Raw genomic sequence first — 27,882 nt, 5'->3', positions numbered from 1 at the left:
TACTCCCACTCCACATTTCTCTCATACATATGCACCTATGAACTGAATTTTTTTCAAAACTGATTCTGATTTGTCAGCTGTGCTTTTGACTTTATCCTTTTCTATATCCTTTAGGAGTATACTTGATCAGTTATAAGCTCTATTTCTACAAACATCAAGTCTATAGTCTATAAGTATTCCTACTTTTCAAAACTGAAAACTACATTTTTCTTTTGATCTTGGGCCCCTGTGGCTATCATCCTGTCTTCTTAAAAACCCACAACTTTGATAGTATTTGATAAATAATAATTTATATTGATTATTAAATATTTGATGCATTTTAAGCACTTTAACATCTATTATTTTATGAACATCTCAAAATAGTCGTATGTAATTAGTGTAGTTTCCATTTTAAAGATGGGGAAACTGCCATCTAGAAAAGGTAAGTAAATTAGGTCACACAGAAAATAAGGAGCTGATCCAGAATATAAAGCCACAACTGTCTGAATCTAGAGCTCTTAACAATTATAGTGTAGTTCTCTGATGAGCCTATACTTGTTTTCTGCACTTCCCTAATTCCCAGACCCCAGGAGGAGAATGGTGATATCCTGTTGATACTGTCTAATGGCCAATTCAGTAACAATTCTCAATCTTTCTTGGTCCAGATTTTTCTACAGCACTTGGCACCATGAAACATACTCTTTTTTATGTCATTTCTGTTGCCACCGTTTTGTCCTGGTTATTTCTTATTCTGATTACTTCTCAGTCTCCTTCATTGGCAGCTTTACTTCTTTTGCCCCATGTAGGTTAGTGTTCCTTGGGTTCCAGTCTTGACCACAATGATCTTGTCTACACTCGTAGTGCTAAATCAGTCATTCAAAACTCTATCTTCAATGTAGACCTTTCACTCAATTTCAGAATATTATGTCTCACTGCTTACAAGATATTTACACATGGATGCATCACACAGAAACTACAAATGCAAGAGTTAGGAAGTTGAACCCATTATCTTCCTCCCAGAACTGCTTTACTGTGAATGCCAATAGTACCATTCATACTCTTATAACATTCCCAAGCTTTGTTGGCTTCCTACACTCCTTGGTCCCCATAACTAATAAATATGCTCCATATATGCTATAGACTAGGCATTGTGTCCCCCAAATTAGTATGTTAAAGCTCTAATCCCTTATGTAATGATATTGGGGGTAATTAGGTTTAGATGAAGTCATGAGGGTGAAGCCCCCAGGATGGGATTTGTGCCCTTATAAGATGATGTAGGGACCAGAGCTTTCTTTTTCCACTACGTTGAGGTAAGAGTGAGCAGGCAGCTGTCTGTGAACTAAGAGGAGGGCTCGCACCAAGAATCTAGCCATGCCGGCACCCTGATTTTAGACTTTCATTCTCTAGAACTATGAGAAATAAATATTTGTTGTTTAAGCCACCTAGTCTATGATACCTGTTACAGCATCCTAAACTAAGACAAAACCTTCTTATTTTTCTCCACTACACCATCATGTGTGCTTTTTTCAGACCTTTGTTATCATTCCCTGAACCACTGACCTTCTTCCTGAATCCTGTCCTGATCCCACCTTTATCCCTACAACCTATCAAAACCCATCCCTGGAACAGTCACCAGAGTTAATTTTCTGAAATAAGCATCTGATCATGTCATGGTAGGCAAAAGAAATAGCATGTTGAAAGCTGTGGGTATATTAAAAGCAAAACATGTTTTTGGGTAACTTTAAGTAGTGTGCTATGGCTGGACATTGTGTTCTACAGATGAGGTCAGAAATTCATTAGGACACAAATCAAGGAAGTCTCAGATGCCAACCTCCAGATTAGGGATCAGCAAAATTTTCTTGTTGTGTGTGGCTTTGTGGCCACATATGGTCTACCACATATTCTTTTTTTTTTTTTTAATTTTACTCATTTATTTGAGAGGGAGAATATACACAAGAGGGGGGAGGAGCAGAGGCGGAGGGAGATGCAGACTCCCTGCTGAGCAGGGAGCCAGACATGGGGCTTGATCCCAGGACCCCAGGATCATGACCTGACCTGAAGTCAGACACCCAACTGACTGAGCCACCCAGGCGCCCTTATCACACATTCTTCTTCTTATGTTGCTCCATCCTTTAAAATATGAAAAACATTCTTAGCTTGTAGATCACACAAACACAGGCAATGGGACAGATTTTAAATCCCAGCTCTTGGTTGGATTTTTAAAGAAAACTATTATTGTGTAGGTTTTCTCATTTTAAGGGTGGGAGGGAGATGTGGTCTCCTGCTACTCCCCAAATCCTCTAAATTGTCTCTTTACATTTATTTCTCCCTCAATCTAGTGTGCCTCCTCATATTCTGATGCTGTAAAACTGGAAACTACAGTTAAGACTTCTTTGTAGCTAAGGGTCTAAGTGTGATTTAGGTTTGGCTAGTTAGGTGCACCCCCCTGAAATGCAAAGGGAGAAATAAATCTGAGATTGTCTTTCAGGTGCTTCTTCTGTTTTTTGCTGTCAAGCATGGTCATGGAAGCAGTGGGTGTTTCTGTGACTGTGTTAGCACAGGACCCTGTGACCTGTCATTAGTTGTGTTAGTGGAGAAGAAGGCCATGGAGTATGAGACATTTATTTATCTGGTATGTTGCAGGCTCTGGAGTGAACAATCCTGGTGGTAATTCCCTAATCTCTGGAGTGTAGTTAAGATAGCATATTTTTGGAGTTAATGCTTGCAGAGATAACTTCCTGATTCCCCACCTTTCTGACTGTGGTGGAGGTAGCAAAGGTCCTCATAGCCTAACGCTACTTTGGTATTCTGAGGGTCCTTCCCAGAAGAAATGTCTAGAGCCTGCTCTTCTGTCCTCCCACTGATTCTGTAGAAATCTTGAAAATTTCCTTTATGCTTAAAATACCTAGAGTGGTTTTTGTTATCTTTCAGCTGATTCCTGACTGTGTCTTACTACCATATTTTTCATTTGGATTGACTTCTGTCATTTACAAAGCACTTTTACCTACATTATCTCATCTAACCCTGCTGCAGGTACTCTATTTCATTGAATCTATCATGCCAAGCATTACAAATGTACTTTTTTAAAAATGTACCACTATGAAAGCAAAAAATAATTCTATCTAATAAAACACATGACAAAATATGTTTTAATTACCTAGAAATAATTTTATTATGCTTATTGTAAATGTATTTTCTTTCCCTTCGCCCCAGATGAGTTTGTTAAGTATTCTCTATGTGACTTAATACTTGAAGTGTCTGTAGTAGGTGTGTTAACATAGTAAAGAGGTAATAGAACTAGGTAATAGATGAAGGAAATCTACCTTGCCCTGCGCCATGCTTGCCCCATATTAAATCCCTGAGTTCTCAGTCCAGAGGCCTCCAAACTTGGGTTTAGGGAGTTGGAACAAAGGGACTGTGTGAAACCAGCCAGAGAGATGGGTTGGGAAGGTGGTGACAGGGTCATGACCAAGTAAGTACTCACCTTCACAGTTCTGGGCAGTCCTATGCAGTAGCTTGGTCACAAACACTAACGTGGATTATCAAAAGCAGCCATACATTGTAAGATGCATCTCAACTTCATTTGCTAAAATGGAGAAAATGTGCATCTTATAATCAAAAAGTGGTATTTTTACTACCATTATACAGTGAGAAAATCCAGGCTCCAGGATTTTAATGACGTCAGATAGCTAGTTAGAGGCAGAGCCACGAGTTAGAGTTGGATCTTTTACAGCCAGATTCTGTGCTTTTTAGACCCTGCCATAACTGTCCCATACACAAGCTATAGATCTGAGGTAGTAAGTTAAATTTTCAAAGAGAAAGACAATAAAATTTCCTTGACTCTTGTGGCAATTCCTTGTTATTTTTTTTCTTAAATCACTTAGACAAGAAATTTTCAACCTGTGGGGCTCAGCTCAAAACACTCAAATGGATGAGAATCTGGAAAGTCATTTTCTTTGAGCCTTTTCATATCTTTAAAAGCCTACTTCATCCAATGCTGTGTGCATGTGACAATATCATCCCACAGCTAAAAACAGAGTCTATTTCAGTGATGCCTTAAATTCACAGAAAATGAAACAAAATCCCAGATAATGACAACCATTTTAGAGTCTGTTAGGAATCAGATAAAAGGACTCAACAGCATGTCACTGAGAAGAATTGAATCAAGAATGAAGCAGATTTAGTGGTACCTCCTTAAAGTAATGATGAAGCACTGATTTGTCTAACTTGTCTCCATGCACCAGCTCTAGTAGGTCAGTTCTAATTACCTTTCCTTCTCTGGGCTATATATAGATAAACGCTTGGGTTATTAAAATGCCTTGTAGGCTGGTTATTTAATTGCTACAGAATTGATTTCACGAAGGAAAGAAAAACAGATTAGAGCTTGAGATGTAAATGTGAAACTTGACAGACTGCATGCAGTGTGTTGCTCAAGTCTATCAATAGAATTGTCAGCCCACAGATTCTAGCTGGCTATTATGGATCCATGTAATACAGGAAGAACACATTTGACAACTATAAGAGAAAATGTAACTGCTCTTCCCTCCAAAATAGCAAGAAATGGTGTATTTTTGTCTTATTTCCATGCTATCTTGCATATTATACATTATCAAAAATAATTTTAAATTGGAATGGCTTCCCTGTTTGCTCATGAAACGTTCATACTTTCCTTTTGCTCTTTTCTCCCCTGTTTCTTCCTCACTTCAATATCACAGGTGGTGGTGGTATGCTCTATTTTGGACACTAGAGAAGTACATTTCATATTCTTGCTGTGTCTCATAACTACAAACCAGAGAACACATAACATGAATTTTTCCCTTGATTTTTGTTTTGGAAAAATCTTGCCATTTCAGACAAAGAGAAAGGGATAATAAAATAACAGAAAATAGACTTAATATTACTTTAAAATTCATTTATTTAACATTCATTGCTAAATATCTACACTACCATGAGTTCAACGATGAACAAGACAAAGACCTTTTCTCATGTTCCCTCCTTTCTCGATGAGAGGCATACCAAGACAGAAATGTAATGATAGGTCATGATACGTATAATAAAGGCATATTTTATCAGGATATTTTAGGACATATTTTTCCTCCTTGCAACTATGACAATAGGGTACTGTATTAGTCTGCTCAGTCTGCCATAACAAAATGCCACAGATTGGGTGGCTTAAGCAATAAAAATTTATTGCTCAGAGTTCTGGAGTCTCAGAAGTCCAAGATCAAGGAGCAGGCAGGGTAGATTTCATTCTGAGGCCTCTTTTAGCTTGTAGGTGGCTACCGTTTTGCTGTGTGCTCATGTAGTCTTCTGTGAATGCACAGAGGGAGAAAGGGAGCTCTCTGACATTTCTACATGTAAGGACACTTACCAGATTAAGGCCCTACTCTATGACCTCATTTAACCACACTTCTTTATTTTTTTTAAAGATTTTATTTACTTATTTATTTGAGAGAGCGAGAATGAGAGAGAGAGAGAGAGAGAGAGAGAGCACATGAGAGGGGGGAGGGTCAGAGGGAGAAGCAGACTCCCCGCTGAGCAGGGAGCCCGATGCGGGACTCGATCCTGGGATTCCAGGATCATGACCTGAGCCAAAGGCAGCTGCTTAACCAACTGAGCCACCCAGGTGCCCCACACTTACTTCTTTAGAGACCCCATCTCCAAAAATAGCCACCTGGACATTAGGGCTTCAACATATAAATTTGAGAAGACTCAAACATTCAGTCCATAATAGGTAGAGTAAGTGTGAGGATAATCAATGCTGTATGAGTCAGTGCAGAGAACTGTTTTAAAAGGATGACCATGTATAGCCTTTCTGATAAGGTAATCTTTGAGCAGAGACCCAAATAAAGGGGGTGAGCCCAAATAAATAACTTGGGGAAAGTATTTCAGGCAATGGAATAGTAAGTGCAAATGTCCTGCGACAAAAGCTGGCATGGTGTGTCTGAGAAGCAGCAAGGAGGGCAGAAGTTTTGGGTGCGCAAGAGAAGACTGCCGGGAGATGAGTCATGGGGTCCAGCCCAACAGGGTCGTGGTTCTCAACTTGATCAATCCTCATGACCCATTTTATAGCAAATATTTTGTAATGATTCCTTTTGTATTCTGAAATAAGATGCATGGAACATATAAACTAACTATGCAAATATATTTAGGAAGACCATATAGTAGGCATCACATAACACATGCACTATAATAACTTAAAACATGCACCAAATAAAAGTAGATAAAACTTTATAGTCTCTTAATGAAACTTAAAACACCTGCTTTCCTCAATTGCTTTGATGTTAACATTCCTGTTGAACCTGTCAATATACTTTAAAGTGTATATGTAAACAGATTGCATAAAGGTAAATTTATGTTAGGATATAAACCCTTCAAGATTTCTGATGAAATAAGGTCTGAAATAATGGCACTTTCCTTAATAAATTTTTTTGCAATGTGTTTAGATATACGTTCATCAGCTCTTTATTGTATCTTTATTCTTGTGATACACCTCATAACTATATATTTCCAAAGTAAAGGAGAGACATTGTTTTTTCCTTGTTTTTGGCTAATATGAAGCTGCTCATTTTTATCATAAGTGGAGGGAAAAGCTGTCAAATTAAATGGAGCTCTGAATTGTAATTCTGAAGGGAAATTGAATTTTTGTACTTTGCCTAAAATATACTGAAAGGGTAGGATGAGTGACACAGCGAGGAAGAGTTAAATGTGCACACAGTTTACTTGATCTAGAGAAGAGCAGGCTGGACAGAGCCCAGTGGCCTCTGGGGCTGAAGCAGGTCCTCTATGGCCTGCCTGATGAGCTGGATTTGAGATGACTTTTCAGGGCCAGGGAGGGAAATATCCACCTGCTACCTGTGAACAATAGCTAATACCTGAACACACGAAAACATTTCTGGCCTATTCTTTCATTGCCTAATATGCTGGGCTTAAAGTAAAGTACTTCACAATACCCATGTGCCTGGATATTTGGGGTACTTTAGGCATGAAAAGGGTGAAATGTTTTCTAAAGTGACTCAATTTCTTTGATTTATAAATATTTGTTTGGAAGTTTATCCTAATATGTATATATTCAAAAAGTTATAAGTATGACTGATGAGACATATTATTTATAGTTGATTTTTAAATTCCCTTATCCTATACTTAATACCACCTGGGTAGTTAGAATTAGAAAAAAGATATCCCATCTCATGACTTTTGGAAACTCAAATCTGATAGATAAAATTTTCATCTCTCTTTCCCTCTCTCTATCACATCAAGTCTAATTCTGTATAACATAAATTATACAAATTTATATATTTATATAAAATAATATAAATTATATATATATAAATGGGCAGCTAGATTAGATTGTGAATATGCTTTAAAAATGAAATATAGTTTAATTAGTGGCTTCTTTCCTGTCAGGAGTTTATATTTTGGAGTTGGAGTAGTAGACTTTATTCAGTAAAATAAATATATAAGAAAATATACTAAATAGTGAATACTCTTGTCCTTTCAAAAGGTAGATACTAACTCCATTATAGCTATAGGAGATCAAAGTAACTTTTGGTTAAAAAGCTGCAGTTACAAGGTTAAATGCCAGCTTTTGGTTATTCTGTCTATTTGGGTCATATGCTTTTTGGATTTATGGAAGTTTCCTCTGTCCCAGGTGTCTTGGGTTGCCAGATTACAGGCTAGTGGGACAGTCATTTCTTGAACAGAAATTCGGAGAAGTAGACAGGATTCTGCTTTCCAAATTTTCCCTTCAAGACTAATAGGCTTGAGTGAGCCAAAAGATGGCATGAAGGGGAAAAGGGAGGCTAGGAGAGACAGCCCAGCACCCTCCATGTGGAAAGAAACGGGAAGAGCAGACAGAAGCATCCCTCACCTAAGGAGGAGGAAATCCTTCTGCCTCCAGTATTTGAGTCCTACTTAGATGCTCTGCTGAAGAGTAATGAAATTATGTGGTCACCCAGCCTTGGTAATATTCGAAGAAAGACACAATGTAACAAATGAATTCCTATTAGTAGGGATGCAGTGACTTATCCTTCACTGTAGAATTAACTATTAAAGGCATCGTTTTATTTCACAGAGGTTGAATCCTGATGAACTGAAAGGCTATTCCAAGTGAGGATTTTGCCTTGAGGCTATTACCCCAGCTTGAACAGAATTTGAATGGATCAGCTGGAGCAGATGCATTTTTTTTTTTGTCTTGGTCATTAGATTTTATATTACTCTAGCAACAAATAAAATAAAATCATTTCAGAAGAAGAAGCTTATTAGATTTCAGCATTTTGGTTATGAGTAGCGAACTTTTTACTAAATAAAAAATTTAAATAACTGCAAAACAGAAAAAAAAGAAATATTAACTTCTGGTTACTTATGATGTAGGTCCTAAAGCCCTTTAAAAAAATAAAAGGAAAGTGACCATATTAAGTTAATAATTAATAATAGTGTTGATTGGGCTGGTTGGCTCCATTTTGGAGCATAATATTTTCCCCTTGTATCAACTATTTCTCATGGATACATTCCATGGCCAAAGGTTTTATTTTCTTCATCTCATACAGATATTTCAGAATGTGTCTCACTGGTTATAAAAAGGACAAAAAAAAAAAAAAGGAGGGGAAAGGCATCATGTGTAATAGAAATGCATGAGGCCTGGAGTTAGGTGAGAAGGGAAAAAGACATAGACAGGCGCCCCCACACCGTGCCAAGGATCTTCCCATTATTTGGACGCATATGAGTCTTAGAAGCAGGGATTGCTACCATTGAAGCTTGGGGATATTCACTGTGTTAGCCCTGAAGTTTTGAGGGTCAAATCCAAGTCCATGTGGTCCAAAGTGAGGCTTCCTCCACATGCCACAGTGCTCCTCAGGGGCTGAGTTCTATTTGGCAAGGCTTTTAGTATTTTTATCAAGTAGGAAGAACTGCCAAAAACATATTATTACTGTCAAAATTAAAATGGCACCGTGTATGTGAAGGTGTTTTGTAAACTTTAAAATGCCAAACAATGGAGATGATAGATTGTGGATATATTATGGAAAATTCAACATGATTCTTAAAGTGGAAGACACTTTAAAACACCCATACCCTCTTTAGGCTGCAGTTCACTGGAGTCATCTACATAACAAACACGGACAATAAGAGTTAAGGTATACATTACTTGAAAACTATTGCCAAAGCAATATGTACATAGAAAACCAGGATCACTCAGAGGAAAGCATCTGTACCAACTTTGATGCTTCTAACTGACCACTGAAAACCATTCTGTACAGAAGTATAGTTTTCATAGGTGGAACACAGAGCTGTAGCATAGGAAAATGTTAATATGATTAAAAGCTAGCAACAAGAGAGGGATGTCAGTGGGTTGTGCTAAACATAAGGTTTTTTTCTAGGTACTGTCAGAAAAATCCTTATGCTTACTACTTTTCTAAAAAGGGAGACGAAAGTAAGGGGGGAAGCATACACATAGTTTTACCATTTAAACATGCATCCTTTCAGTCATACATGGTAATCAGACACCACTGACTATTTCTGGCTCACAAATCTTTTGCAAATTGCCTGGCTACCACTCACCTTGTTTCATCCTTGCCTACACATTTGTCAGCCATCAGAACCACCTACAACAGCTTCCACTCAAATAACATGGTTACTAACAAATCCCCTCAAAGTGAAAATAAATGTGTGCAGTCGCATGACACCCTTCCCTTTTCTTCCTTCCCTATGGCTGGGGCCCATTTGGCACCAAGCATCATGCTGTCCAGATGGTGGCCACTTCTCTGCTCCTGCTTTAGCACATTCCTTGCCAAGGCTCCAAGTGCCAGTTTTCCGGTGAGAATCTGTTTGCAGGAAGATAGCTGCCTGGGTGATGTCACCTCGCTTGTCATCTACAACTGAAGCCATAGTGAAACAAGGGCTAGGGCCAGAGAAGAGGGAGGAGGTAGGCAGAGAGGGGGTTTGTATGAAAAAAGGAAATTATTAAAGATATATAATTCACTTGACTTACCTGTGTGACTTTTGGTAAGTTATTTGAACACTCTGGACTTTCATTTCTAAAATGAAACAGTTGGGCTGAATGATTGCCTGTCACTCCTTATCTCTAACATTCTACAATCTTATGACTATTGAGTGTATGTGCATCAGGAGGATGCCTCTGAGCAAGATCCATTCTCCATTACAGTGATGACTATATTATGGCCAGTCACCCATTTGGGGGTGGAATAAATAAGTTTCAGATACATGTGGGAGGTAGCTTCTTTATAGCAAAACTAGGTCTGCCTGATGAAACATTTCAGTGGGATCCTAATTTCAGACTGTCATGTTCTTCAGTGTTGAGAAGAGTTTTCTAGGCAAGTGCAGATTTCTTGTCTGCAAATGTCTAATTGGAATTGTGTTGATGCAGGAAAGGATGATTTACTGTGTTATAAATCATAAATTAGTTACTGGGGACACTGTACTGAATAATTTTGAGCCTAATATCCATGGAACAGGCTGTGCAATGGTTTGTACCATCAGACCACAGGGAATCTTTCCACAAGAGTGCCAAATTATTATATATACCTTCAAATATTTTTACTGAAGTGGAGGCCATTTGGAAAGGTGCTCAGATGAGTTTGACCTCGTCTCCTTTTCCTACTTGGCCCTCAGAACATGCATGTGCGAGAGTACTGCCCACAAGCCCTTGGTGAGGTCTGGAGCTGTCCAAAGTTCCAAAGTTCCAGAGAGGGAGACTGCAGCATTGTCAGAGGGCTCTGGGCTCCCTTCAGCTTGGCGCTATGTTGTGTGGCTATAAATATGTCTTTGTAGATCTTGTTATCTAGTGTGTAAAAAAGTAGAAATGGGGAGAATGCTTGAGGTAAAAAGATACTACTGCTTTGATATTCAGCTTACTCTTATCCAAATTATGAATCATTTCTCCATCAATATGTTTTCAATAACTGTTTTGAATATACAATAACACTGAATTTTTTGTCACAATCTGTCCACCTTTCCTTCTCATTTAAAGTTTCAGCTGGGGGTGGGTGAGTGGTATGGGTAGAGCTTGATAGAAAAACATTGTTTTCTTCTTTTTGAATATACGGGAGTTCTGCACATGACTGTATATTAAATGGGGTGATGGTTTCCTATATTTTCATATGATATATATTTGTTTTCCTTGTGGCATAAACCCTCTTGTGCACAAGAATAACTCAGGACACAGAGTCCTATAAAGTTCAAGGCTGGAGAAATTTAGGTATTAGAATTGTATTAGTCTACCTCAGGTTGCCATAATAAAATGCCACAGACTGGATGGCTTAAACAACAGAAATTTATTTCCTCACAGTTCTATAGGCTAGAAGTTCAAGGTCAAGTTTCCAGCTGATTTGATTTCTGATGAGGATTTGTTTCTGGCCGTCAGATGACTGCCTTCTGGTTATATTCTCATGTGACCTTTCCTCAGACTATAAATGTAGAGAGGTGGGGAGAGAGCTCTCTCGTGTCTCTTCTTTAAGGGCATTAATCCTATTGCATTGGAGCCCCCATTCTTCTGAGCTCATTTAATCTTAATTACTTCCTTAGCGGCCCCATCTCCAAATACAGTCACCTGGGGGATTAGGGCTTCAACATATGACTTTTAAGAGGACACAAACATTCAGCCCATAACAAGAAGGTTACAGATTCTCAAGGGATGTACAATGTAGGAGTGGAGGTGGTATAGTTTAGTGCCTAAGAAGTATGTCTTTGAAGTCAATTACATCCTAGTTTGATTTCTGGTTTTGCTACTTACTGTGTGACCTTGGACAAGTTCATTTGGAAATAATTTACTAAATATTTTTTGAGAATCTGGTGGGTTTTATAATAGGAGCTGACCATAGAGTTATAAATATGACAGAAATAAACAATACTGTCCATGTTAGAGCCCTAGAGGAGTAGTTGAAACATGGAAAATATTTGGTAAATTCTAGTTTCTAAAATTTCCTTGCTCATCTGAGCATAGAAGATACAGGTTTTATTTCTATTCCTTTGGAATTCCCAGGAAGTGAGTCAATTTCCCAATGGGATTCTGCTTTAGGTAACATTAGGCAGTTTCTACAAGCAGAGTGGAAACCCTAAGGTTTCTAAGTATGTGCATGTATACGTGTGCAGGAGGCAGCATGTGTGTAGGTGGGGAGAAAGAGGCCTGGTCCAAGATGGTGGGGGCAATACAGCCGGATGGAGACTGAAAATACCCACTGTGCACTAAGTGGTGGGGCTTAACCTTTTCAGATTGTACTACAGGAGTAATGACTCTCTGATGGTCTCTTGAAGTCACCCACTGTCCCTGATATTCTTGCAGGTAAGAGATAAGCTACAGGGATCTCCTCTAATCAGTATTCTGTCTGGATTTACCCAGTCTGCTTTGTGAAGCCTCTTCGTTTCTGGGGTTGTCAAAGGTCAGGATGTCAATGTAGTAACCAATCCAGCAGATGATGTAGATTTCTTTCCCATTCAATGAGCAAATGAATCTGCTCATGTCCACACACTTATATGGGCTTGTTCAACCATGGCACATGTAAACACACATAGACACACATACTTACTTGTAAATTTGTTTTTATTATTTAAGTATAATTGAGATACAATGCTATATTAGTTTCAAGTGCACAACATTCAACAATTCCACGTGTTACATAATGCTCACTACAATAAGACACCCACATACTTTTCGCAAAACTTATGATGAGGGTTTGGAGGTAAAGAGCATTGAGAGAGTAAATACTAAAATTCATTTTGTTTTCTTCTAAGGGAGAGAAACGATTTAGCTGTGTCCTCTTGTTTAGAATTGCAGATAACATCTTTTAATTCTTTATTGATTTTTTAAATTAAATTGTTATCAGAATGACCTAAAAGCATCTTAAAACTATCCTCTAGAATCTTCCACAATACCCCAAGTACATTGATTTAAAGTTTTGTCAATCACATGAAGGTTTTCCAGCTTCCAAATAAATTCTGGTGGCATTGGGATGCTGCAGAAAGAGAAATGGGCTGAAAGTCAGAAGCTGGGTCCTAGTCCTTGATCAGCCCCAAATCAATAATTATCTTGAGAAAGGCACCAACTGCTTCTCCTAGAAGAAGGCTTAGACTCTGGGGTTAATACTCTTCCCTGAGAAATGAAGGTGTTGGTGTAGATGACTTCAAATGCTCTTTCTACTTGATCCTTTAAAATGGCCTGGCTAAAATGCCAAAGACACTGTAAGTGCTTTACATACATTGTATCACTTATTCTTTGTGATGACCTTTGTCACTCACATTTACAAACAAAAGCCTGGAGAAGTTAAGAAATTTGCCTTAAGATCTCACAGGTAGTAAACGGTAGCCATACCCAGCCCAAGTTTTTAGATGTCAAACTGTTCAGGAAACTAAAATAGCAACTGTATGTCCAGACTTGGCATTGGCTATATAAGAAGACATAAACACAAATAAAATAGAGTCTTCCTTATTCTTTTCAAGTCAAATTTGGGAAACGAACATACAAATAAACAAAAATACTTGAAGTAATTGGATTTCTGTGTATTGCTATCTAAACAATAATTTGGTAAAAGAAGAGAGAATTTTAGGCTTGAAATCTATTAGATGGGGTAGGATTGGGGGATGGTCTTCAAATATGCATAGGATTTGAATAAACGAAGGAGATACAGGGGACTGCCCTAGACTGTGCATATATCAAGACCAAAGACAAAATGGTACAGGCAGTGATGAGACTGTGTGTGAGCTATGAGGTGTGCATTAGGAAATTAACTTGGAAAGATACAGAATGGGTCTATGCAATCGTCAAATCTCTAAGATTTGAAGGTATAAGAGATCTTCAAATCTCTAAGTGAGAAGTGAGAAATTGCTGGCAAGGTTTTAAGCAGGAACTGAGTCTGAGCAAATACATTGTCATGCGTTTGGTCAGACTATGTATTGAAGGGGACAGAGAGAGAGAAGCTGTGGTAGATTTGTGGAATTGAGCTAGAGACCAGAGAGCAAGAAAGAAAAGGAGTTCATTCTGAATGATGTTTGAAGGACTAGAATAGATTATAGGGGATATAAAAAAGGGAGGTACCAAAGAAGACTCTAAGACTGTTTTACTGGATTTCTAATAAATCTTAGCATTGCCATACTGCTCTATTTAAGAAATAAGAAGGGATTTGTGGGTGAAGGAAAACAAAGAGGGAAGAACTGTAGGACTTTTTGGGAGCTGGGATTCACTTAGTAGAAAGGGACATTTGAAGAAGAGAGATGTCTGATTATCAGTTCTGAGATGTATTGCTATGATTAAAACTCCCTCTGTTACTCCAAAACCTTCTCTGAAGTCTGTGATACACAAAAGGATTTCTGAATGATCTTTTTTGTTTGTTTCCTTTCTCCCCCCCCCCTTTTTTTGGTGGAAATCAAGGACAGGGGGCTGAATGACTCATATGGCAGAGATTGTGTACAACTTGACAGTTAGTGAAGACAGTGAGGTGAAAGACACTAACTAATCTAGCAGAAGTAAAAATTGGGAGGTAAGTCATAACACGAGAACCTACCCTCCCCACCCCAAACACATCCCCACTTTACCTCCTCCTTAAAGTTTGAATTAGATTTTCAATAGGATGCAAAATGGGAATTAGTCCAGTTTTACCCAGATCTGAAGGGGAAAAGATGACCAAGCTAATGAATGTATTATATACAGAACTGTAATCAAGAAAATTAGAAAAGATAGTTAACTCTATTAAAGGCAATCTAAATGAAGTAGGACAGTTCTAATCCTAGGAGATCAATTCATAGCATGATTATTAATATATTGGTTTATTTAAATTATCATGTCTTTTTATAAAAGTCCTTTGGAACCTTTAAAAATGAGGAAGATAGGATAGAGACAAATGCTTTTCTTTTCTTTTCTTTTCTTTATATTCTTTATTTTCTTTTTTTTAAATTTAAATTCAATTAGCCAACATCATTAGTTTCAGATGTAGAGCTCAGTAATTTGTCAGTTGTATATAGAACCCAGTGCTCATCACATCACGTGCCCTTTTTAATGTCCATCACTTAATTACCCCATCCGCCCACCCATCTCCCCTCCAGCAACCCTCAGTTTGTTTCCTATATGCTAGGTCTTTAGGAATCTATGTATTTGACAGTCAATGTTTATTGAGTATTAGTTGCCTTAATTGGCCCTGTTGGAAGATGCAAAGGAAACTTGTGGTCTCTTTCCTTGAGACAGAGTTCACTTCAGATACATGGGGTTCTTTTCCACTGACAGAAAGGATAGTAGCATGGAATTTCAGCTTTTGAAAGGAAGTTAGAGTACTATACTACTTTTTTCTAAATTGGCTATTTAAATTTTTTTTATATATATATATCTAAAGGAGATGTTCCAGCAGCACCCTTTAGCCTCTGTTTTTAACTTAAATCTGAGGAAAGATTGAGAGAATTCTAGAAATATCAGAGTCAGTAACCTATAATTATAATGATTAGAACGTGAATGTGTGTGTGTGTGTGTGTGTGTGTGTGTGTGTGTGTGTGTGTGTGTTGGGGAGAAAAAAGGAGAGTAAAGAAGGGTTCAGAAGATGGTATCAAAATTTAAGAGAGAAATTGGGAATTTTTTCCTTTTTTTTAAGATTTTTAATTTATTTATCCTACAGAGAGAGACACAGCAAGAGAGGGAACACAAGCAGGGGGAGTGGGAGAGGGAGAAGCAGGCTTCCCACTGAGCAGGGAGCCTGATACGGGGCTCGATCCCTGGACCCTGAGATCATGACCTGAGCCCAAGGCAGATGCTTAATGACTGAGCCACCCAGGCGCCCTGGGAATTTTTTTCCATATAACAGTACTTACAGGTATTAAAACTTTTTCAACTGGTTTATGAAGCTGGAAAAATTACTAAATCAGATTCATATTTGGAAGCTATTGAGTTTTTTTTCTCTCCTTCATTTGTAAATATGTCCTCCATGTTCAGTACTAGGCAACCATATGATTTCATTCTCAGAATAAATGTGTATAGTCTGGCATAATATTAAGATTCCATGAAGTTTTCATTCATTTTAAACCTTTGAGAAGGAGAAACTTGCTCCTTCAATGGAAGCCTAAGATATTAGTGGAAAGCTTGGGCTATGTAAAAAATGCTGAATTGAATTGCAATCTGTTTGCCTGTAATTTCCATTTATTTATACCAGTTGATCATTTAGAAATACAAATAGAATAGGATTATCCCTTTTCTTAATAGAGCCCTGAAATATTTGAAGCTATCTACCATATCAGACCAACTTCCATTCTCCTCTTCTAACTCCTTCTTGTTTCCTCTTCCTTAGGCTAAAAATACTCATTTTCTTCTATTCTTTGTGGGATATGATTTGAAGTTCTTTCATTCACAAAAAAACTCCCAGAAAAAGAAAAAAATCAGTGTGGCAATATTCTTCTTCATTTATCACACTTAAGGCACAATATTTCAAGGGTCATTCATTCATTCATTCATTCACTCAAGAAAATATTTACTGAATACCCATTAGGGCACTGTGCTTGATACTGAGGATAAAGCAGTGAACACAGGGAATTAAAATATTTAACCTCATGGAATTTACATTTAAGTGGGGAGGACAGAAAATATATGAGATAAATAATATAAAGTAACTTAGAGTGATAAGTATTTGAGAAAGAAAAATAAAGCAGGGCAGTCATATAAGATGTAGGTGGAGGAAATGATGTTATAGTCCTTGGTTAAAATGACCAGGGGAGTCCTCACTGAGAAGGTAAGTGTATTAGTCTGGGTTTTTCAGAAAAACAGAACAAACAGGGTATAAGGACGTACTGTTACAAATGTCTGTCTATCTATCGATCATCTATTGATCATCTATCTATGTATCCTCTGTTGATCATGAGATTTAGATAAGGAATTGACTCATGTGGTTATGAAGGCTAGAAGTCCCATGCTTTGTAGTTGGCAAGCTGGAGACCCAGGAGAGCTGATGGTGAACTCCAATCTGATTCTGAGTCCTCAGGCAGAAGAAGACCAATGTCCTATTTCAAGGACAATCGGGCAGAAAGAAGAAATTTTCCCTTGCTCAGCCTTTTTGTTTTCCTACCTAAGCCTCCAATGGATAGGAGGAGGCCTACCCCACACTGGGGAGGGCCATCCTAGTCTAGGTTGAGATAAACACCAGGGGAATTACCAACATATAGATGGGATTTAAATTGAAGAGCTTAGACGATATCACCAAGGGAGTGAGTGATGTTAAAGATGTCAAGAGACAACCCTGAAAACTTGTAACCTCAGGGTGGATGACCCACACAGAATTGGAGAGAGTGCCTCCTAGCCTCACACACCTTGTTCTAAAGCCCCCTAAGATCACATTTGTCCTTGTAGAAGTTCCACCATACTGTGGACTTCTACTGTGCTTTTTGTTCCTGATTTTCTCAGCCGTACACTCTCAGTCTTTCTTAGACTCGTGGAAGTCTGTTTCATATTACTCCTAAAATGCATCCTTTTCCTCCCCCTTAACCCCACATGTTGTATCCACCCTGCAGAGGCAGATGGACCCCCGCAAAGTCTGGTTTGAATGCTGACACTATGCATACATACCAAGAGAATATAAAAAGATTTATGACACAGTTAAAGTCTCCTAGGAGACCAGGGCAGTCCTCTCAAGCAGAACTGAAATGGCTTGAGAAAGCAAGGAAAACAGATTGGCTCCTGATGTTTGTTTTGGTTAGAAGTTGGTGCTCCATGGGAATTCCTATGCGCAAGCAGGGTTTTGCATGGTTGGAATTGCTTGTCAGAGCCAAGGAAAGAAGCACTCAGGCTTTCTTAAAAGCTTGCCCAGATGTAGGGCAAAAGGGGAAGAGGGTGGGGTGAGGAGTGAAATGTGTCAGCAAACATCAAAAACTGGAGTCAGAGTCCTTTTTATAGCCTGTTTTTGTGCCACTAATATTCTGGACTTTAGTTCAGGATCATTCTTTTATTCTTATTAAACCCAATCTTGTTCAATTCAGTCTGTTATCCCAAGACACCGAAACCTTTTGGAGCCTAATTCTGTTGAGCAGTGTTTTTGCAATACTAGAAAGCTATTTATCATTGAAAAATGCAATGCCTATAACCTCAAAATTTTTAATGATCAATAAAAATGTTGAATATTACAAATCTAAGAACAAAGCACTGTGGCATCCAATTCAGCTATTTCCTTTGGGTTGGCATAAACCATTAACTATCCTGTAACATAACCAATGGCTAATTCGCCAAGTTAAGCTAGCCTCCAAACCTTATTATTCTAGATTGCTTAACGACATTTTGATCGGATTATGAGCCATGTGAACCCTCTTGTGTACGCCCAGATGATCTACTGGATTAATAATGGTCTGTCATATTAATAATGGTATCAAAGGAGAAAAATGTGGCTTGAATTTGCTTTTTGATCAGCCACTCAGAATGCTGCTAGGAACCAATTACAAATTCACCTCCCTGTAGATTTTTCAATGTACTATTTTGGCTCTTTCATCTATCTCTGGTCTTGTAATACTGCTTTTAGTACCCAGAGATCTCAATTGCAAAGTATTTTCATTATGTGGTTTGTAATTCATCATTGTCAGGAGGTATGAATTCATTTAGAACAGGTTTGTGCTGACCAATAAAGTCTTTACCCACTTTGGGCCTCAATTCCTTCCAACAGTGTTTAGTATGAGTTTGGGAGGTTGAAAAACATAATCTTTATGTCATTGTATCATTAGTTCAAAGTCATGGACTTCTCTTGCTTCAAATAAACCCATAAGTTACTGTGATATTTTAAGTTTCCCCCCGAATCTCAGCTGATTCAGTACCTTAATCTCCCTAACATGAGTCTTACTGGGCCTGCCATTCTCATGTTCATGTTCGCTTATTCATTCATTCGTTCATTCAATTGGCAATACTTCCTGATTATTTGCTATGTTCTTGGCACTGTATTACCGAGATGATAAATAAGATAGATATGGATACTTTCCAATTGTATTTTTCTTTTTAAAACATCTGCAGCTACTTTTTAAAAGTTTTCTTTGCACTTTCCTCATCATTTTATTATTTGTAATTGTACTCAAAATTACATTTTTGAGAACATAACACTTTTGAGTCATAATCTCTTTGGGTGTCTCATGCCATGAATAATGCATATCTTTTCTCTAAACATTTTGAAGACATTCACATAGTGCTGAGTGTACAATCCATGATGTCCAGTTTTCTTTTCCTTGGACAAAAATAAAATCAGGATATCATGGTCCCTTTTTTTTTCAAAATTCACATTATTTTCACTTTACCAATCAGTTCTTCTTATTGTCAGAACTAGGTGCAAAGTGGTCATTTCTTCCGGCTGTGTCCTTGCTGCTTAGAGATTAAATTGTCATTATTGATATTTAAGCACCTGTTACATGGTTGGCTTTTAGCCAAATAAAATGGACAGTTGAAGTCTTCTTTCACTGCTCTTAAGAAAGGAACCTCACCTGTCTTGTTTGTTCATGCCTAATATCCATACCATGATGGGTGCTCCATACTGGTCACTATTATTCTTATTACTTATTCAATACTCTCCAGTGTGCTTTTGTCTTCAGGGAATGGAGATTTCTATGCAAATGGTAATTTTCTTACCTTTAGCTACTCCATTGCTCCTCTTAAAATTGTTTCTTTTGAGTAAGGCAAGTCCTTCTATCATCATGTTCTAACCTAGGGGATGATTGCATCACATCTTACAGATTTATTTTTTAATATTTTCGTTCATTCAACTAATACTGAATGCTTATAATAAGAATAGTAATAACAATAACTAAGTTATTGAATATTAACTGTGTGCCAGGCACTTTTTTAAAATACTTCACGTGAATTAACTAATTTGATCTTTATAATCCAACCAACACAGAAGGATAGTAAGAAAATTTTCCAAGGTCACATAGATTTTAAGGGGAGGAGTATGACCATATTCTGGGTATAGGCGATTTAGCAATGGATAAAATGAAGAAGATTCCTTTTTATAAGGAATTTATATTTCAGGGAAATAAGCAGATGGAAAATAAATAAACAAGATACTTTCAGATGATAGGTACTATGAAGAAAAGTAAATGTGGGATGTGGTAGAATGACAGGGGGTTAGTATAACTCTATCAGATGATCAGGGAGGCCTCTCTGGAGAGGTGACTAACCGTGGATCAGCCTGGATACTTTCATCTGCAAGTAACAAACAAACTGAGCATAAAATAGTTTAAACAATAGAAGAATTTGTTATCTTACATAAAAAGATGTCTTAAGGTAGAAGGACTCTCGGATTAGTCAGAGACTAGTGGATGTAAGAAAATATTGGTTCTTACATGCCTGTCTTAGGATGTGGATTAGCTACCTCTTTGCTTGCAAGATGGAGTACATCACTTCTAGGCATTCCATCCTCAAACACCTTAGGCAAAGTCCTTAGGTAAAAATGACATCTTCTTTCCATAGGTCTCTTTCTCTGTGTCTCTCTCTGTCTGTCTCTCTCTCAAAGACACACACACACACACACACACACACACACACACACACACACACACACACCAGTAAGAACTCTCTGTTCCCAGCAGACTTTGCATCGCATCTATTGACCCAAATTGTATCACCTGCATGGGAAGTGAAATTACCAGGTGTGACCTAGAGTTTAAGATTTAAACTAATTAAGATTCAGCTCCTGGAACTGGAATTTGAGTCACTTTTCTTAAGTACAAGAATTACCAGAGAAAGTTAAACAACTAAAGAATTAGTGAAGAAAGAGGGGATAGATTTGAATAGGCAACCACCAGTGCCTATGATAAGCTGAGTCCTGAGCAATGAGAAGGAGTTAACCATATGATGATCTGGGGAAGGATACTCCGGAGAAGGGAACAGCAGGTGCAAGTCCTTGAGAATAGAAAGTAGCTTAGTATGTTCAAGGAACAGAACAATGTGGAGTTGAAACACAGTGTTATGAGAAACAGGAATGGGAGAAGGTGAGAAGTGAAATGGTGTACTGTTTAAGAATCCAGGCTTGACTCCTTTTTTTTTCAACCTAACTTCTAGTGCCTAGGTTCAAATAACAGACCTGCCATTTGTTATTTATTTGGCTTTGCACAAATTACCTTACCTATCTGTGTCTCAGTTTCTGCATCTTTAAGTGGGTATGTGTAATAAACAACTCATGGAATTATTCAAGATGAAAAACAAGACATAAATAATGATTACAACAGGGTCTGGAATATGTAGGTATTCAGTAAATGTTAGCTATCATTATTATCTCATTGGTTCAGGTTTCATAGACCATAGTAACATTTTTATTTTATGCCAAGTAAATTGTGAAGTCATAGGAATGGTTCAAGTGGGGGAGTGAATGAATATGATTTGAATTTTTAAAGAATATTTTCTTTTTGCCATGCATCGATTAGAGTATGGGACAGGAGAGGAGTAGATGTGGTATAGTTTGTAAGAATTTGCAGTAACTTAGATCAGGGAGGTTTGACTAGGGTGAAAGAATTGGGGAGGGAGGTAGAGCTAACAGAACTTGCCAACAGCTTATATCTGAGTTTGTGGTTAAGTTTGTGGTTAAAATTATATCTAAGTTTGTAGTTGTGTAACCTTGGAAAATATTCTGTATATTTGACTTGGAACATTGGGGAAGCGCTGATGCTCTTTATTGAATAAAGGGGCCCATGGGATTCACAAAACTGACAAAGGGATCTATGGAGCAAAAAGGTAGAGAACGTTTAAAATTCCTTGTCCATGGATCTGTTCTTCCACATTTTTCAAATGAAATTTTCTCTTACCTTTCTTCTTGGGAACTCACTTTTCCTCAATTTAGATACTTGATCTGATAATAAAACAATCTGTGAAGATGGTCTTTGTCAAACCAGTTTACCACAGAGCAGAAGTGAGGACATAATGAATCTAACACTTGCTTGTTGAATATGTCCCAAGCCTTTCAAGGCCCAGCTGTTCAAGTTTAGTAAGTGACTCTCATGAGAAATGATTTGTAGTTATTTTCATTTTTATTTCCCCTATCTTTTCCTTCCAGCTGTCGGAGCCTATTTTTTCCTGTAGGTAGAAAATAATTTTATTTAATTAATTAATTTTTTTAGAAAGGTGGGGAGGGGCAGAGGGGGAGAGAGAATCTTAAGCAGTCTCCACCCCAATGTGGAGCCCCATGCGGGGCTCAGTCTCAAGACTCTGAGATCATGACCTGAGCTGAAATCAAGAGGCTGACACTTAACCGACTGAGCCACCCAGGCACCCCTGTAGGTAGAAAATCATTTTAAGTTCTTTCCTTCTGAGTCAAGATGGAAGGTGGGACAGGCTGGCCATTTCAGTTGAACCCTATTGTGTTCCTTTGAGGTGGTCCAGGTGACCTTCATGATGGGTAGATACATGCCTCTCTCCCACATGTCTCTACTCCCTAACAATATCCTATGAGGCCGTGATCTGTGTGGGCATCCAGTTTTATACATCATGTGGAGTTTTCTTTCATACATGTTTTACTGAAGACCAACAGCACTTAAGGAAGTTCATAAAGTTCTTGCAAATGATTCACACCTCGTTGCATTTTGAAGACAACATGACAACAAAACCAAAACCTTTTAAATATAATTGTTTTTGGCAAGGACCATTTTGTGTTTGGCTCAGAAAATATATACAGTTGTTCGGCATATCTAAAGATTGATGTGCCACTATTATTTGGGGACTTAAGTGATTTTTCCAGTAGTGATGATGAAATGAGCTAAATCACTCTTTTTCTACTTTTCTTCTTTATGGTGAAAATTACTAGATCAGTCCGAACCTTTTTTGGTTGCAAAATACAGAAATTCACCTTGAACTAATTTTGGCAGAATATCTAGGCTCAAGAATCAAAAGGAGAGTTAAAGAAATTTTTACAAGGCAAAGAGCAATTCCAGGAATATTAGGGACTGGCATTTGAACCCTGCCATGACTTGCTTTCTTTCTATCTCTCATTTTTTTTTTCTTCAGAACACCTCCTTCCACTGACAGACAGCTTTAAGGCTGTATCTTTCTAGCTTTAGCATCAGAAAGCAAAGGATTCTACCTCTTAGTTGCACACTGAAAAATCTTAAAGAAGAATAGTGGTCAGATTAGATCAGAAGCCCAACCACAGTCAAATTGCTGTGAAAAAGGAACCAAGGTTACAGAGTATGATAGCAGCCTAGACCATGAACTCACAGTTGGTTAAAGGGCAGTTCCCTGAAAAATGAGGGATGTGGTTCTCTAAAGGAAGAGAGAGCTACTACACAAAAACAAAACAACATAATTTAAAAACCCAAACAGCAAGTGTTCACTAAAATCCATTCACGTTCATCCATTTGCACGATGGCCAGCAGGAATTAGAAGTTAGCTCAGCAACTAGGGAATAGAGATTTACTGGTTCAGAAGTTGTGCACACCTCTTCTTAGTTTTTAGTCCCAGACAGTTAAACTCATTTGGTGATTTTCTTAACATATTTAGATATCTAATTCAAGATCAGCACTTTAGGGCAATCAAATCCCATTGAATTGTTTTGCTTCCTTTATGTCTTTGTCTTAATTTAGAGTAGTCTATTATTATTATTATTATTATTATTATTATTATTATTATTATTTGGTCTATTGTGCCTCAGGGACTTTCCTTTCCAAGAAGTCATTTAGTATATAAACTATCTGAACTGTTCTGGGGGTTAATCAGTATTTTCTTTGCATACTAATAACTGGTTGATAGACTAGAACAGAATTATTTGGAATAAACAGACATATCTGGAAGGGGTTTTATTTATAGCTGGGGTAATTCCCCATTTAATAGACAAAACGAGATTCAGAGAAGGTAAGTGATTTACCCAAGGTCACATCTCTGATTACAAACAAGCCAGCATTAAAATCCCAAGACAATCCACCTGATTTCCCTAGTTTTGTGTCATTTCCATCGCCTTAGGCTTAGTGAAGAAAATTCAAGAATAAATTCAACAATAACAAATGTGAAGATCAGATTGGATTATCCCAGTTCACTTTGAAGAACACTCGTTGCCATTAGAACTTAGAATATAAAGAAGGCTTGATAAGTTAGAGGCAAAGGGGAGGTGCCTGGGCAGAGAGATGCTTGCCTCCCTCTGGTAGGCAGGACCCTCAGTGTTGAGAACGTTGTAAGCAACATAGGAACTCTCTGAGGAGGTAGTTCCTCTCTCTTCTTTTGACCCAGGTCCAGTTAGATTCTACTCATCTTATATCTCCCCAAGCAGTCCCTTTATTTGGCTTTGCCACTGCTGTGGCAACCCAGCATCACCATAGTGATCTGTCTAAAATGCAACTTGGATCACATCATGCTCCAGCTTAAAATAGTTCAATGTCTACCCCTTCCTCTAACCACATAGTATAAGGTTCATTTCCTTCATCCCAACATACCTCTCTGGCTCTTGAGTCTTTATTTCTGCTAACCCTGGTCTCTGATTTGTTAAGATTTTGAGTTAGCCTAATAATTGGAATGCCTCAAAGTGAGAGCCATGGAACCTTATTCATCTGCACACATCTGGTAATGTGCAAATATCTACTGAACTGAATATCTTTTGGAGATAGACTAGGTCTACACATCAGAAGAAACAAACCCTCTTAGTGAATAAATCACTGTTTTATAGACAAAACTGTAATTATAAGTCATTGCTCATGTTTCACTTCCTTAGTCTTCTGAGACTAGATTCATTGCTGTTGTGATATTATAAGCAATGCATTAAGTAAAGGGAATTTGAATTTTGCAATCTGACTTGCAGCTTAAGTCAAGGCAAAGAACTTTTCTTATTTAGTTTTTGATGTTCTGGGACTAGTTAGGCTTTTCCCTTTTTGGATCTCTTATGCATTTTTGGTCCAATTGCAGTTTTGAAAAAGAGTGAATGAAATATATAAAACTACTAAGTGGCAGAAGATCGTAAGCCCTGATGAACACAAAAATGAATCACTGGTAGAGGACAGAAGTAATTCTGTCAGAGCTATCTGGGTGGGAATTCACCAGCACTGATGTCTGGGGACCCCTCTAAAGATGGAAAGTCTGCCTGTCTCGGTTGTCAATTAGAAAGTTGAAGCTGAGGCTATCCTTTTCATTGAAGGGGTCAAGATTATGTTGAGATTGTTAGTGAACATGTTTCTTGAGATATATGTAAAACCCCCGAGAGTTTTTTTCATAAGCGCTACTCTCAGATCCTCCTTGGAATAGAATAAAGTCAAATTAAACATTCCTTGAGTGGAATTTAGGGAAGCTAAGGAACCTAGAAAAGATGGGCCTAATTTAGTGGCACTACCTCTGCTGTGAGGAGATTGAATTTAGAGAAGTTCAGGCATGGTCCAAATTACAGTGTCCTCAGGGAGAACATTTTTGGTTATGATCAGTGTATAGAATGGGGATAAACTTGGAAGATTGGCAGGGCAGGGGGGATTTTGACCACGGATACATCCAGCTATCAACTTCCTGCGGCAAGACTGATTCTAGGGCCTGCCTCCTAATCACATTGGTCTAAGATTTTCTCTGGAGCCAGGTGAGGCTGGGTTGTCATTGTCAAGCGTCAGTGACTCTGAACAGGTAGGGGGTAGAGACTGAGAACCTCATTTTCAACTCATTGGCTTTCTTCCTATCTCCATTCCTTGGACTGTGTCTGGCACACTGGGATACATTAAAGAATTTATTGCATAAATCATAACTTCCCATTTTCATTATATGAGTAGTTCGGAAAAGAGGAAGAGCTTGTTTCAGAGAGATAGTTTCTGAGAAATTCTTCATTTTAAAGCTATTTCTCCTCTCTCCTAAAGTCCCACCAACACTGGCTTCTGGGACTTAATGTCTTCTGGTTATCACATCTCTAGGATCAAGTCGTTGTCCTCTGACTCTCTAGATGCCTTCTGCTGTGCCTGCTCCCCCACACCTCAATGTGGCTGGTGCCCAATCTGTAACTCCACCCCTACGTGTTTCCCACAGGCATGTCCATGTCTCAATCTATTTCACATCATTGTCATCTGGCTCCTCTCTTCCTGGCCATTCTCTACTTCTGGCTCCTTTTCTGTGGGCACCATGGTTCTTTTTAAGCATCAAGGCTTAAGAAACTTGGACTCATTTTTCTTTTTTCTTGGTAGACACTTAATTTTCCCCATATCCAGTTGGTTAATATGTCCTGCACATCTTCCTTCAGACTCTTTCTCATTACTGTGTCTTCCTTTTTCTTTCTCTGTGATCACCCCGACCCAAACCTTCTGTGCCTGATTTTCATAACCTTTATAGGTTATTAGAGCCTCTTATAAGTTTTTCTTGTCTGCAGTCTTCCCCATCCACAAGTCATCTGGCATTTTGATGTAGGCTAATTTTTCCTAAGCAGGTTTTCTAAAGTTACCAGCTTGCTGATATATATACCATTTTAGGTTCCACTATTGGGCAAAATGCTTTTCAAACCTGTTCCTGTAAACATGTAAAGCCCAATCCTTTTTCCATGGCTTGGTTTATGGTAAAGCTCTGGCCTGGTTTATGATAAAGTTCTTGCCTGGAAACTCTGGCCTTTGCTCTCTGCCCCCTGTGAGGGCTCAGTTAAAGCATGTCTTACCATTTTCATGAAATTTTGTTTGATTATTCCACTCTTCACTGATGGCATCTTTAGCTAACTGCAGCCCTTAGAAGCTGTGTTGTTTTGAATGATTTACTCTTGTTTTACCTGCACTAGTATGTTTTAAGTTCCTTGACATTAGAGATCTTGCCTCCTGTGTCATTGGTGGTCTCCTCAGTTCAAGCTTAAATATCTGCAACATTCTGCAGGCTTAATAAATATGCTCTCTGCCTAAAAAAATACTGTTGGTACATTTATTTTATTTTGTCATTTCTAATTACCAAGCACTAGATATTTAAAAATCTTAAAAAGATAGGCACTGTTATCTGCAGGTATTTTGTAGTCCTTGTTTTCTAGGTAGGGTATTTCGGGTGGACTTTCCAAAGAATAAAATGGTTACAGAGAAGGGATTCCCTCTGTGTTTTAATAAACTATTTTATAAACATGCCATGCTAATGTTATCATTATGCTATCATCATTCCAAAACAATATCTATAGAGAAAAATTTAGAAGGGATGATTCAATATCCAGAATTTCATTACTTTTAAAAAAAAAAGATCTTTTATTTATTTATTTGTCTGTCAGAGAGAGAGCACAAGGTGGGGGAGCAGCAGACAGAGGGAGAAGCAGGCTCCCCTCTGAGCAAGGATCTCCATGTGGGACTCGATCCTAGTACCCTGGGCCAAAGGCAGATGCTTAACCAACTGAGCTACCCAGGCATCCCGGTCCTTACTTTTTTTAATTAAAAAATTATTGCTATATGGTTAACACACAATGTTACATTAGTTTCAGGTGCACAACACAATGATTTGATATAGTCATCACTTTTATTTTTGCATTTCTATAGCTGAAAACAAATGAAGCCTCCTTATTGCTCTCATATCCAGAGTTTTCTGGGTTCATCCTCGGTCACTTAATAGTAGTAGTGGTAATAGTAGTAATAGTAGTGTTGATAGTAGTGGTATAATTAATAGTAACAGTAAAAGTAGTAGAGGTAATAGTAACAGTAGAAGTAACAGTAATATCTACCATTGTGTACCAGGCACTGTGCTAGGTGTGATATATACGTTATTTCGTTTATTTCATTTTTTTTTATTATGTTCGAGTAGCCAAGATGTAGTACATCATTCATTTTTGATGTAGTGTTCAACAATTCATTAGTTGTGTATAACACCCAGTGCTCATCATATCACGTGCCCTCTTATAAAATTTTATGGGGTATTATTAGTCACCATTAAAAGGTCAATAAACTTGCTCAAATAAGCTAATAATTTGTCTAAGGACTCCAGTCAGTAGTTGGTAGATCTGGAAACCAAGCTCAAATCTGTCTAATTTAACTTCATGAAATCAATGGAGAAAGACTTTTTAA

General features: G+C 38.0%; 1 long non-coding RNA gene across 5 annotated transcripts in view; it reads left to right on the top strand.

The window, feature by feature from the left end:
- The window catches only part of LOC112819302 (uncharacterized), a 151,917-nt gene that overhangs the window by 66,853 nt on the left and 57,182 nt on the right, over positions 1–27,882 (top strand). For 4 of the 5 annotated variants that reach the window (XR_012378448.1, XR_012378450.1, XR_012378449.1 and 1 more), the window contains one exon: positions 14,360–14,468. The exons of the other annotated variant lie outside the window; for it this stretch is intronic. This is a non-coding gene — a long non-coding RNA (uncharacterized lncRNA). The remainder of the gene's footprint in view (positions 1–14,359; positions 14,469–27,882) is intronic. 5 annotated transcript variants of the gene reach the window in all.

Source organism: Callorhinus ursinus, unplaced genomic scaffold (assembly GCF_003265705.2).
Source record: "Callorhinus ursinus isolate GAN/ISIS: 27379988/994484 unplaced genomic scaffold, GSC_fseal_2.0 scaffold6, whole genome shotgun sequence".
NCBI lineage: Eukaryota > Metazoa > Chordata > Mammalia > Carnivora > Otariidae > Callorhinus > Callorhinus ursinus.
The sequence above is the reverse complement of the archived record's forward strand: the minus strand, read 5'-3'. Positions and strand labels throughout refer to the sequence as shown.